The following is a 12,759-nucleotide window of genomic DNA, read 5'->3' as shown; positions in this document are numbered from 1 at the left end:
TAAGTGTCGTCGACAAAACAATATGTTTTACAACATCCAAGTTACTAGTACGTTTACATATGTCAATGTGCAACCGACTTGTAACTACAACTCACATGTCTCCGTTTCAAGAATATAAGATATTATCGTCTCACAATCACTTGTGATAAAATCCATGAAGTGATTCAGATGAGCGTGGGTTTAATCCAATACTCGAATCTTATCCCAGGAGCGCTCATGAATACTGTAACTATTTCTAAAACACCTAGACAACTACAGACCCATTCATGACAGTCTTGCCTTAATACCTACTTCCAAAGTATGATTGACTGTGGATGGTTTGAATAACCTAGTTATTCGGGAAGTCAAAACATGCAAAGTGAAACACAAGAATAATACTAATCCTATATGGCCCTAAGACTTTAAGTGCCATATTGATTACTCGTTATTCATTGTATAATGTTTCGAAAAATCAACTTAATACTCGAATTAAAACAATAGTTGTCCCATGCTCCAAGCATGTACACTATGTTTGTCTATGGTCCTTACTTTGTGAAATATATCAACTGACAACACTTTAATGATGCTCATTTCACAATCCCAAATCCTTACCGTAAACGTAAGTATATCAAATTCTTGCCATTTACTATAATCTGTTAGATTCTAAACTTATATGCAATGATCCTTTTGTAATGACTATGCACAAAAGTCAAGAGACTTGGCAACAGGCATTACAAAGTATTCCAATGGAGAGCAATTCCATGGAAACGAAGTCTCACATTAAAAGTACATTCCTTTGAACATCCTTCTTGCATTAAGTTTTCTAATCTTACACAGATTTAAAGAATGACTTCCACTTATGGAAACATTTCCATATTCCCATTTTGACTATCACTTCTAAACAAGAGTTGCCTCTTTTCAGAATATGTCAATATGGTCCTTTCCAAAATTTACACCATACTTCCAAGTGTCCATGAGCAACCAATATTTGGTAAACCTCAGATTGTCCTTGATAATTTCTTAACCATTTTAGTCATATCCAGTTCTAGTCCTTTTCCCTCTTAATGCCCTAGGAATTTGGAAAATTTAGAACGGATGAATATTACAGAACATATAATCGATCCTCTATCTGAAGCATATGGGAGACGATTCATGATGTCTCACATAAAGACATGATACTAGGCCAGTCTTTTGCTATAATATTTCTATTTCTATTTGTCATCTTCTCATAATTCGAATTATGAAAAGGGATGCCGTAATCATAATCGAATTTTAGAACACAAATAATATTTCTATATATAGAATTTCCTTATGTTGAACCATTCCAACATAACATTCAATATATACTTGACTAAATTTGATTAAAATCTCAATCTAAGATTTTAGAATTGAAATGACGTATGAATTCCTCTCCCTTAATTATAGCAAAACAACTTTTCAAACCCTGCAACTTGCCGAATTGAAACCTTTGTTTTCTATAATTAACATTGCTAACTTGCAACACTTACCATAATTGATTATGCTCCCACTATCATAATAATTACTTTACTAGCATAACACTTATGCTCCCACTAGCTTTGACATGTACCCAAAAATCAGTTGGACTTCTAGAAATCAATACTTTATTGACTTTCTTACCAAAGTTCAGATTTCTGATATGAGATTCTTTGATAAGACTTTATCAAAATCATACACCTTTCCTTAGATAGCTCACATGTATGTCTAAATAGTTATGAAGAGGGATGTCGTAATCATAATGTTTAGACCTTTTGCCCCTTCTCACAATTCGAATTTGAGAATGCAAATCCCACAATTGCTATCTCTTTAAAATCTACTTAGTGAAAGCGTTTCCTCATAATCATTTCCATGAATTGGAGAGAAACCTTATGACACTTAGATTTTATGGTGTGTATGTTCCTATCCATGGGAATTTGTCAAACCATAATCATAAGACAAGGTTAGTGACAAATCCAAACTCATATGGACTGAACTTGTTCAATCTCAATTTCTTGCCACCTGGCAGCACAAGGGCCTACCATGTCTTCCAAGTTGTTATGCAAAAAATTGAGAACTCATAGAACTCACATGCATAGTCAACTTTTAACTGGAATGAGCACAGAAATAAGAATATGTCAACACGATAGGTTACAAACCTCAAGTCGTGTGTTAGTGATAAACAACAGGTTTTATTCTTGATTAGTTCTTGAGACCCTTTTCAAGATCATTAAGACTCCCACTGAATCCATGACATATGAGATTCTCTTTTCAAGAACCAATCCTTGACAAACAAATATTCAAGAGTTAGTGTGGATTCTTATCAAGAAAAACACTTCACACTATTGGTCTTAGTTGGTCTTTGTTTTATCCAAAACATCACAACTTACCAAATTCAAATGTACAAGAGTAGAAAGCATTTTACTCTACATTTGACAAGTGTTATAAACCTTTCTTAAGATTATGTCACTCGAGTTACAATCTTGGAGTATGACTCTAAGACTTGTTTTAGAACGAAGTATGAGTCATCTTCTTGATTTAACCATTTCAATAATTCATGAATCCTCTTCTTAGCCAAACAAATGCACCAAGATGTCCTTAGAGGATCAATTGTGATATGGCTTTCCATAATCTTTAAGATGATCATAAAACATGATACTGAAGTACTCTCCCATCTTTTCAGATTTGGAGAAACTTTTATCTTTCTGCCTAATTTGATTCTTCTCATTCGTCCTGCCATACATTGAAACTTTTCCAATGTTTCAGAATTACACTTAAACTTGTAAGCATAACCATATTTACTAAACTTTAGTAAATCATGACGAATAGTATTATCGATCTTTGTGGTGGACTTGACCAATGCATAACCAAGTGTACCCGATCCCCTAGTCCTTCACTTGACTCACATATACATGTGAACAAGGAATTAGTCTTAATTTCCCAAAGATGAAAATTCTCATTCATCACACAAGTTGCATGATTCCAAGTTTCTATCCAACTGAAACTTGGGTGATGAGAATCTTTCCTTATTCGGCAAATTCTCGACACTATCGCAAACGAAAGAATCAAATCCATTTTCCAATATTTCTATCAATGGAATCATATAAACAACAATTTTCACAAATCCCAATGTAAGGATACTTAAAATAAACAAAATCAAAAATTTTCTTTTTATTTTAAAATTGCAGAAAAAACTTATCCTTACAATGTAAATAGACATGAAAACTATGTTGTTATCCATTCCTAAGCAATCTATCATAACTCTTAGCAGCAGCTCAAAATTTTGATCTTCAGATCATGCGATCGAAATCCATCTCTTCACGATCAGAATTTGCTTATTCTTCCTTTAAGCTTCCTTTCTTTTCATCGATTCTACAAAACATCAAAATGCGACCTAGTCACATCATGTAATAAGAATCTCCAAATAGGAACTTAATAGAGTTACATAGTGGACTTTACTTGAAGCATAGTCAAAATTTTGACTTTTACCATCCTAGTGAACTTTCAGGTAAATAGGGCAGCTTCGCAACCAATGCCCATTCTTTTAGCAATAGAAACATATGGACTCTTTAGTAATGGTACACGAGACTATCTCAGACTTAGCCTTTCTCTTTACCATTTGGTCAACCAGGTTGACTATGGCCGATCCCTTTCCATTGGGAAGAGAAGACTGTTCTGGACTTCCAATGTTTCCATTGTCAATGTCCATGTAAGTTTGGGAAGTAGATCTTCCAATCAAATTTGCTTTACCAGTGCTCCAAATCATTGCTGATTCAACAGCAACAAGCAAATAGGTAAGATCATTAAGGGCCATGTCGTGTTCTATCACATAGTAGTCCTTAATGAAATCACTATATGACTCAGAAAGTGATTGTAGAACCCAGTCAACAGTCAACTTCTTTAAGGCTTCGACACCCAACTCTTCCAGCTTGTCAATATGTGACTTCATCTCCAAGACGTGAGTGCACACAGACTATCCATCTTTGTGTTTGCTTGCCAAAAGGGCTTGAGTGACCTTGAACTTTTTCAAGTCTTTGAACTTGTGGGTTAGGGAGGATGATTGGAGGAGGTAGAGGAAGTGAAGTATGATTTCGAGTCCCATTAATGCATGAGAAAGGGATTAATCTTTCACCTTGAACGCTATGTGGGATATCATATTCATTAGGAAAGCTTTATCCAAAAGGATAAGGAAGACTATAGTTGTCATAACTAGACATCTATGAGGGAGAAATTCAAGTTTAGTTGATTTAAGTCCTTAATATAACACCCTATTTGAAATATTAAGGCTAGGACCCAACATAATATTTAACAAATTGTAAGAGGATGTCGTAATCCAATTTGCAAAATATTTGAAGGTTGGTAAATGATGATTTACCAATTTCCACCACGAAAAACAAAAAAGAATTTTAGGTTTTAAGTGAATTGAAACACCGAGATCTTTTGAGATTCATTGAACTTTTTAATGGCATGTTTAATCTCAATTGTTCCCTTCAAGTTTGTGACTAGGATGTCGAGGATCATAAACAAGGTTTGAATAACCATGCAAATTAACTTGGTACACCCAATGTTACAACCATCTAATCAATGTGCCGGTTAACCACACACGCTCCATTGATCTATGATGAATCAAGCTACCCTTTTCCACGCATTATCAGTCCCATATTAGTGTGTCGGTTAACCACACACGCTCCACTAACGACTTAACAAGGTGCAAAGTGCAATTTCATGGGTTAGCACCATATTCACATTTTTCCTAAAGTAACTAAGATTGGGAATTTAATAAAAGTTTAGTTACTTTATATTTATCATTATATTTTTAATGAAGGGAGAATTAGTATCATGTCCTACCCGTTCGGCTAACGACCCTCCACTAGTCAAGGAAGCGGTGGGTAAGAGTGGACACCCATTAAACTACCATTTTATAGGCAGTAACTGTTGGGTTTTGAGCATTCTAACACTCCTATGATGTACATGCAACCCTATATACCTTGGATCTATGTTTTCTCTATTATACAAGCAAATATCAATTTTTCCAAGGTATCATCCTAACTAGCATATTAAGGAGTTTCTACAATATGAAATATAGTTGAATGACATACCTTTTTGTTGTAGCTTGATTCCTTGTACCTTTAAAGAGCTTAGTGCCCCAAGTGTTGCACCTCAAATGGTTTACACAACACCACCAACAATTGGAATAACTTGAGAGAAGATTATTTACACTCAAAATCGGCTAGCCCTCATGTGTCTATCACTAGTCACTCCTTAGTGCCAATTTCATGAGCTATGAGGCTTCTTATATAGTATGCACATTAGGGTTACACCATGTAACTCATGACCTTCTATATTTCTCATGATACATGGGTTTTAACCTCCATGGAGTATCCATGGGTCACCACATGGGTTAATGCACACCCCTAAACAGGAACGGCGGAAACGTTCGGGGGTGGATGACGTCATGTATAGTATCACAACAATTGTATCATAGCAACCATAGTAAACACAACCAAACATTAAATACATATATGAAAAAGGTTTACATCTGTTTGAAACATAGTTTGTATACATCAAAAGTATAATCAAAATAGAAAGGCGTGACTCTTTACGCTCCGTCTTCTCAAAACTCCAGGAGGTACCTGTCTACTGATTTCCTGAGAATACAAGAAGTTTTGAAAGAGTATCAGCATAAAGTTGGTGAGTTCATAAGCTATGTTTTTGTAATGAAAACCTGTTGATGACTTTGTAAAAATGTTCGCATGTTTTCAAGAAAATCCAATATTTTCTTTAATAAGAGTGAGATAATATGAGTTCTATCTATAACCACTTAGTTCATGCTAGCCACGTATAAACCAATATCGAACAGGCAGTTGACTGTGTGAATCTGCCCTAAATCCACAACCAAACAAGGAACAGGAAATGAGGCGGAAAACACACATTACACAGTCTATCGAAATATTCTCCATACGCAACTCGGATGCCTAAACTAAGGAATTATAGGATTAACTATAAATGTTTGTTACTCTATTCTATTGTAGTATAGAAAAACATTAGTTTGTATATCTAGTTACTAACAACCGTAGTATGTGTGTATTCTTGTACTCAAAACCTTTGTATAGTATGTTCTGTTTGAAAACCCTGGCTACTACCAGTATGTATAGTAGTTTGATTACTTAAAATAAACCGTGTATTGTGTCCTTGGAAACAAATGATTAGTTTATACTATTGTGAGTCGTATAACCATGCTTGATATGACCTAGTGACCTTTACGACGTTCTTCAAGTGTCGGTTACATGACATTTGTCACCCCAGGCATGCCTGCCTAACTGTAGCAAGCAGTTCAGGTGTGGGATTGTCAGTCCCTGATAGATTTATTCACAAATCTCACGCTCTCCCTCCAGGAGACTCTGGTTATACTATGATAGGATTTAATTAAGTACACCTAAGGGTACAGTTTTGAAGTAGAGTCTCACAATTCGGTATAATCTAGTTTACGTGTAATTCTGTAGTGTTCTCTTGTATTTGGATCCGTTGTATACTGTGTAGAGCAATAGTTATACTTAAATACTTATTAAATGTTGTACTCTTGTAGTAATGTATATCATAAACTAAATATGTCATAGTTTATATGTTTACCCATGAATGTAATCTGAATTGGTAAAAGCTGTGTATTGAATTCCCCAAACTATACCCATTATAGCTTACTTGAAATGTTATGTACTTGGTTTGGAAATTGTTCTGAAAACTATGAAATTGCATTTCCAAAATAAGAGTGTCCCTTATGCTCAGCATGGTACAAAACGGATAAAATATCTAAATATTTTATAAAACGTGGAAATCGTTGACTGTATCAATTGCATAAGTTTAAAAACTTATTAAAATCATTAGTGTTTGGCTTGTATTCCCCCTGGAAACATTAAAAATCATAAAAGCATAGGGGTATGAACTCACTGATTGTTGGGTGTAAATGTTGAACTGGAAGGTCCTCAAGTTGTTGTACATAGCACTTAACGGAATCCTAATATCAAATAAATACATATATGTATCTAAATTAGCGATTTCGTTAGATAAAGTGTTAGAAAAACACTTGTTTTTGGTTAAGGAATGTTACCGGGACTTGGTCGAATCGAGGGAACAGGTTTTTCACCACTTAGGAGGCGTGTACGGCTGTGAACAAGGGTTTACAGCCGTGAAGAGTGGTTTACGACCGACAGGCAGTTTACGGCCGTGAACAGGGTTTACGACCGTGAACTCCTTTTTGAAGGGTTTACGACCCTTGCAGATTAGAAGGGTGTACGGCCGTAAACTCAAGAACAAGGGTGTTTGGTTTCGCAGAAAACGTGTTCCAAATTCTCCCAATCGACCCCAAATGATGATTTTTGATTTTTTTTTCGGAAGAAAAAAGGCGTTTTAGGTGTTTACGGTCAGAGGTCTTAGAGAGAGAATGAGAGAGTTTTCAGCCAAAAAGGTTCTAATGAAGGTGGGGGTCCTGTAGGGGGTATGGTCGGTGGTGGGGTCCACCTGGCACCAACCGTACACGGGTTTACGACTGTAAACAGGTGTACGACCGTAAACAGGTATACAGCCGCAAACAGGTATACGACCGTACACCCACCTAGGCCAAAAACTGTTTGATTTTGAGACTTTTCGGGTTTCGCGTGACTTTTGGCTCCGACTCGTATAAAATTTAATTATATAATGCGTAATAATTCTTCCAAAACAAGGAGTTTGACGGAAATCCAATAAAATTCAAATTTTATTAACGGAAATCGGTTAAAGATAACGGAAAACGTTTCGGGTTGTCACATCATCCCCCCCTTAGAGGGAATTTCGTCCCGAAATTCACACATAGAATACAAATCATGGACTCGGAAAGAGATGCAGATATTTCTGTTTCATTGAATCTTCGCGCTCCCAAGTGAATTCAGGTCCCCGCTTGGCATTCCAGCGAACCTTCACTATCGGGATACAAATTTGTTTTGTTCGCTTCACCTCCCTATCCATGATTTCTACGGCTTCCTCTATGATGTGCAAGTTCTCGTCTAGTTCGATCTCATCGAGGGGAATCACAAGTGTCTCATCGGACAGACACTTCTTCAGGTTCGAGACGTGAAAGACAGGATGAATGTTACTAAGTTCTCGGGGTAAACGGAGTTTGTATGCTACTGGACCGATCCTAGCGAGGATCTCGAATGGTCCAATGTATCTTGGATTCAACTTTCCACGCTTTCCGAAGCGTATCATGCCTTTCCAGCGTGAGACCTTCAAAAGAACACGGTCGCCAACCTGGAACTCCAAGGGTTTTCGTCTCTTATCGGCGTAGCTCTTTTGTCTATCTCTTGAAGCCTTTAGTCGTCTCGGATTTGTACGATCTTTTCAGTAGTCTCTCGAATGATTTCTGGGCCTGTGAGAGTACAATCGGGGACTTCAATTTTGACTAGCTGCGTGTCACCCACCTCAGCCCAGCATAGAGGGGATCTGCACTTACGGCCATAGAGGGCTTCGAACGGCGCAGCGTTGATACTGGTATGGTAGCTGTTGTTGTAGGAAAATTCGACCAAGGGTAAATGAGTGTCCCACGACATGCCAAAGTCGATGACGCAGGCTCTCAACATATCTTCCAATGTTTGAATGGTCCTCTCACTCTACCCATCTGTCTCGGGATGGTAAGCTGTGCTCATATCCAACTTAGTTCCAAGAGCTTTCTGCAGTGATTACCAAAATCTCGAGGTGAATCTACTATCTCGATCGGAGATAATGGACACATGCACACCATGCAGACGAACTATTTCTTGGATGTAGATTCGTGTAAGTCTTTCCATCTTGAAATTTTCTTTGATTGGCAGGAAGTGGGCGGATTTAGTCAGTTGGTCAACAATTACCCAGATGGCGTCGTGCCCACTCGGAGACTTGGGTAACTTCGTGATGAAATCAATAGTAATCCTTTCCCACTTCCACCCAGGTATTTCCGGCTACTGAAGAAGACCTGAGGGCTTTTGATATTCTACCTTCACCTTGGCGCAAGTCAGACACTTGCCCACAAAGGTAGAAATCTCTGCTTTCATGTTCGGCCACCAATAGAGTTGTTTGAGATCGAGATACATCTTATATGAACATGGGTGAACGGAGTATCTAGTCTTGTGAGCTTCGTTCATGACAACATCCCTGTAACCTCCGTACCTCGGGGTCCAGATCCGGTTCATGAAATAGTAGACTCCATCACCTTTGACCTCTAAGTTATTTTCCATTCCTCTCAAGGCTTCGTCCGTCATGTTCTCTGGTTTTAAGGCTTCCAGCTGAGCCTCTTTGATTTGAGCGGATAAATGGGAATGGATGGTCATTGTCAGCGCCTTTACTCTACGACCTGAATACTCCTTTCGGATGAGGGCATCCGCTACCATATTGGCCTTGTCGGGATGGTAGCGTATTTCGCACTCGTAATCACGGAGTAGTTCTACCCATCGCCGCTACCTCATGTTCAACTCTTTCTGATCGAAGATATGTTGTAGGCTCTTATGATCGGTAAAGATAGTTCACTTGGTTCCGTAGAGATAATGTCTCCATATCTTTAATGCGAAGACCACTGCTCCCAACTCTAGATCGTGAGTTGTATAATTGACTTCATGTGTTTTCAGCTATCTCGAGGCATAAGCAATAACCTTTCCTCGCTGCATAAGCACACATCCTAAGCCCTGTTTGGATGTATCACAGTAGACAACGAAGTATTCCGTCCCTCCAGGCAGGGACTGGATAGGTGCGCTGCATACGGCCTGCTTTAATGTTTGAAACGCAATGTCTTGCTTTTCTCCCCAACTAAAAGTTACGCCTTTCTGTGTTAGGGTGGTTAAAGGCTTAGCAATTTTGGAAAAATTCTGGATAAATCTGCGATAATAGCCAGCAAGACCCAAGAATTGACGAATTTCTGTGGGCGTCTTCGGTGCTGACCAATTCTCAATCGCTTTGATCTTGGAGGGGTCCACGTGTATGCCTTCCTCGCTAACCACGTGACCAAGGAAGGTTACTTTTCTGATCCAGAATTCGCACTTTGAAAACTTTGCATAGAGTTTCTCCGCCCTTAATGTTTCTAACACCTGTCTCAAGTGCTGTCTATGATCCTCCTCACTCCGAGAGTAAACCAGTATATCGTCAATGAACACGATTACAAACTTGTCGAGGAATGGACGACACACCCGATTCATCAGATCCATGAATACCGCCGGTTTGTTGGTTAGACCAAAGGGCATTACTACAAATTCGTAGTGACCATAGCGAGTTCGGAATGTTGTCTTGGGAACATCATTCTCATGAACTCGTAACTGATGGTACCCTGATCTTAGGTCTATTTTTGAGAAGTAACTGGCTCCCTGAAGTTGATCGAAGAGGTCGTCAATTATGGGTAAGGGATAACGGTTCTTGATGGTAAGCTTGTTCAGTTCTCGATAATCAATGCACATCCGAAAGGATCCATCTTTCTTTTTCACGAATAAGATCGGGGCTCCCCAGGGTGAGGAACTCTATCTTTTGAATCCTTTGCTGAGCATCTCATTAAGCTGGCTGGACAATTCTTGCATTTATGTCGGCGCTAGACGGTATGGAGATTTAGCTACGGGAGTAGCTTCGGGGATCAAGTCGATACACAACTCGACTTGGCGCACGGGAGGGATTCCGGGAAGATCTTCGGGGAAAACATTAGGAAAGTTGCAGACTTCGGGGATGCTCTCGAGGTCCTTAACTTCCTGATTTTCGTTAACGACATGGGCTAGGAATGCATGGCACTCCTTTCTCAAATATTTATGAGCCTGAATGCAGGAAATGATACGAAAGTTTGAGCTGAGTTTATCACCGTAAACTATGAGAGCTTCGCGCGATGGTAGATTGAGACGGATGGCTTTTTCATAGCAAAGGATATCGGCACGATTGGGGCTCAACCAATCCATACCAATGACAACATCAAAGCTTTTAATAGAAACTGGCATAAGATCGATGGGGAAGGAATGATCGTTTAGGGTAAGGGTACAGCCTATGAATATGTCGTTAGTGCTCTCTTTATTTCCGTTAGCCATCTCGACGGTAAATGTTTCAGTTAAAGGTTGGGATTTACATTTGAGTAGAGGTTTGAATGCATGACTAACAAAACTCCTCTCAGCACCAGAATCGAAAAGAATGCATGCATAAGGGGTGTCAAGGAGGAACGTACCCGTAACAACTGTGGGATCAGCGACTGCCTCCTCCTGGCCCATCGCCAGCACCCTCCCTATGTTACCACCTGTTGTTGCCTTGGGACAATCTCTCTTGAAGTGCCCAACCTCCCCACAACCATAACAGGCTTGACCGGCGCCCGCTCCAGGAGCCTGATTGGTTGGTTGGACTGGTGCCTTGCAGAATCGAGTTGTGTGTCCTTTCTTACCACAACTGTTGCAAAACATCTCTCGACACTGTCCATGATGATGGAAGTTGTACTTGTTGCACAGGGGTAGGTTTCCAGCATAGCGGCTGGGGGTTGTTGGAGTAGTGGGAACTGCAGCAGGGGTAGTAGCAGCATGGACTGCCACTGTTTGCTGTTTCTTGGAGGGCTCCTGTGAAGTCTGGCCCTTTCGTTTGTTCCAGAATTTCTTCTTCCTCCCACCACTCTCCTTTGGTGGTTTTGGAGCGGATGCTACGTCATCGAGACCAACCCCGTGATCTATCAAGGTCTGCGCCAAGCACTTGGCGCTGTCGAAAGTGGTAGGCTTAGCAGCCAAAACATTTCCTTGAGTTGGGGGCGTCAATCCCCAAATGTACCTTTCAATCTTCTTGCTTTCCGGGTTGACCATTCCCGAACAGAGAAGAGCCAGATCGTAGTATCTAGCTGTGTATGCAACAATGTCAGAACCCTTCATCTTCAGGTTCTAGAGCTCGTGCTCTAACTTCTACATCTCGCCCCTTGGGCAGTACTCAGTGGGCATGAGTTCCTTTAAACTTTCCCAACCCATGGCATTTGCTACTGGAAAGGTTAGGGATTTGACTTGACCATTCCACCAGGTCAGTGCTCTGTCGGTGAAGGTGCACGTGGCGAACTTCACCTTGTTGGCTTCCGCACAAGCAAAAATTTCAAAAATGGATTCGACCTTCTCGAACCATCGGGTTAAGGCAATGACTCCTCCATTGCCGTCGAAGGATTTGGGTTTGGCATTCATGAAGTCTTTATAGGAACACTCCTTTTGATGTCCCTAACTTCCTCCATGACTTTGTGATTCGGGTCCACCTCCGGATCCACCAGAGCTGCCCTGATTTATCTGCGACATCGCAGCAGCCAAAACAACCGTAACTGCTGCCTGAAACATAGCTGGGTCGAACTGAGGAGGTGGTGGTGTTGGAGGGTCGTTGTTCTTCCTATTGGGTCTCTTTCTGGGAGGCATATTGTTCTAAAAATAATCAGGAAGAAGAGGATGGTAAGTCCCATAGATTTTTGAATCAAGATATATGAAACAAGATATATCTCAGCCTGATAGATAAAGTGTTCTACTAAGCGATAAACAAGGAAAAGTTACTAAAGCAAGTAAACTATCGCTAGAAAGGAACGAGTAGCAACACTTGAAATGAATCTCCACACTGTATTCGGCTCTAGCTGAAATACTCCTATAGTATTTTAAGTTGTATGTTCTGTTTTATTGATTTATTGATGTATATATATACTTGGTAGGTTTTAGGCCTGCTGCAACACCACAGTCACTCCCAAGCACATGTTGATCATGTCCCGAATAAATATAGTTGATCAGGCTATATTGACCCTAGACATGATTACATAACTGC

Source organism: Lactuca virosa, chromosome 2 (assembly GCF_052849685.1).
Source record: "Lactuca virosa cultivar CGN04683 chromosome 2, Lactuca_virosa_CGN04683_v6, whole genome shotgun sequence".
NCBI classification, from domain to species: domain Eukaryota; kingdom Viridiplantae; phylum Streptophyta; class Magnoliopsida; order Asterales; family Asteraceae; genus Lactuca; species Lactuca virosa.
This window is presented reverse-complemented; position numbering follows the sequence as displayed.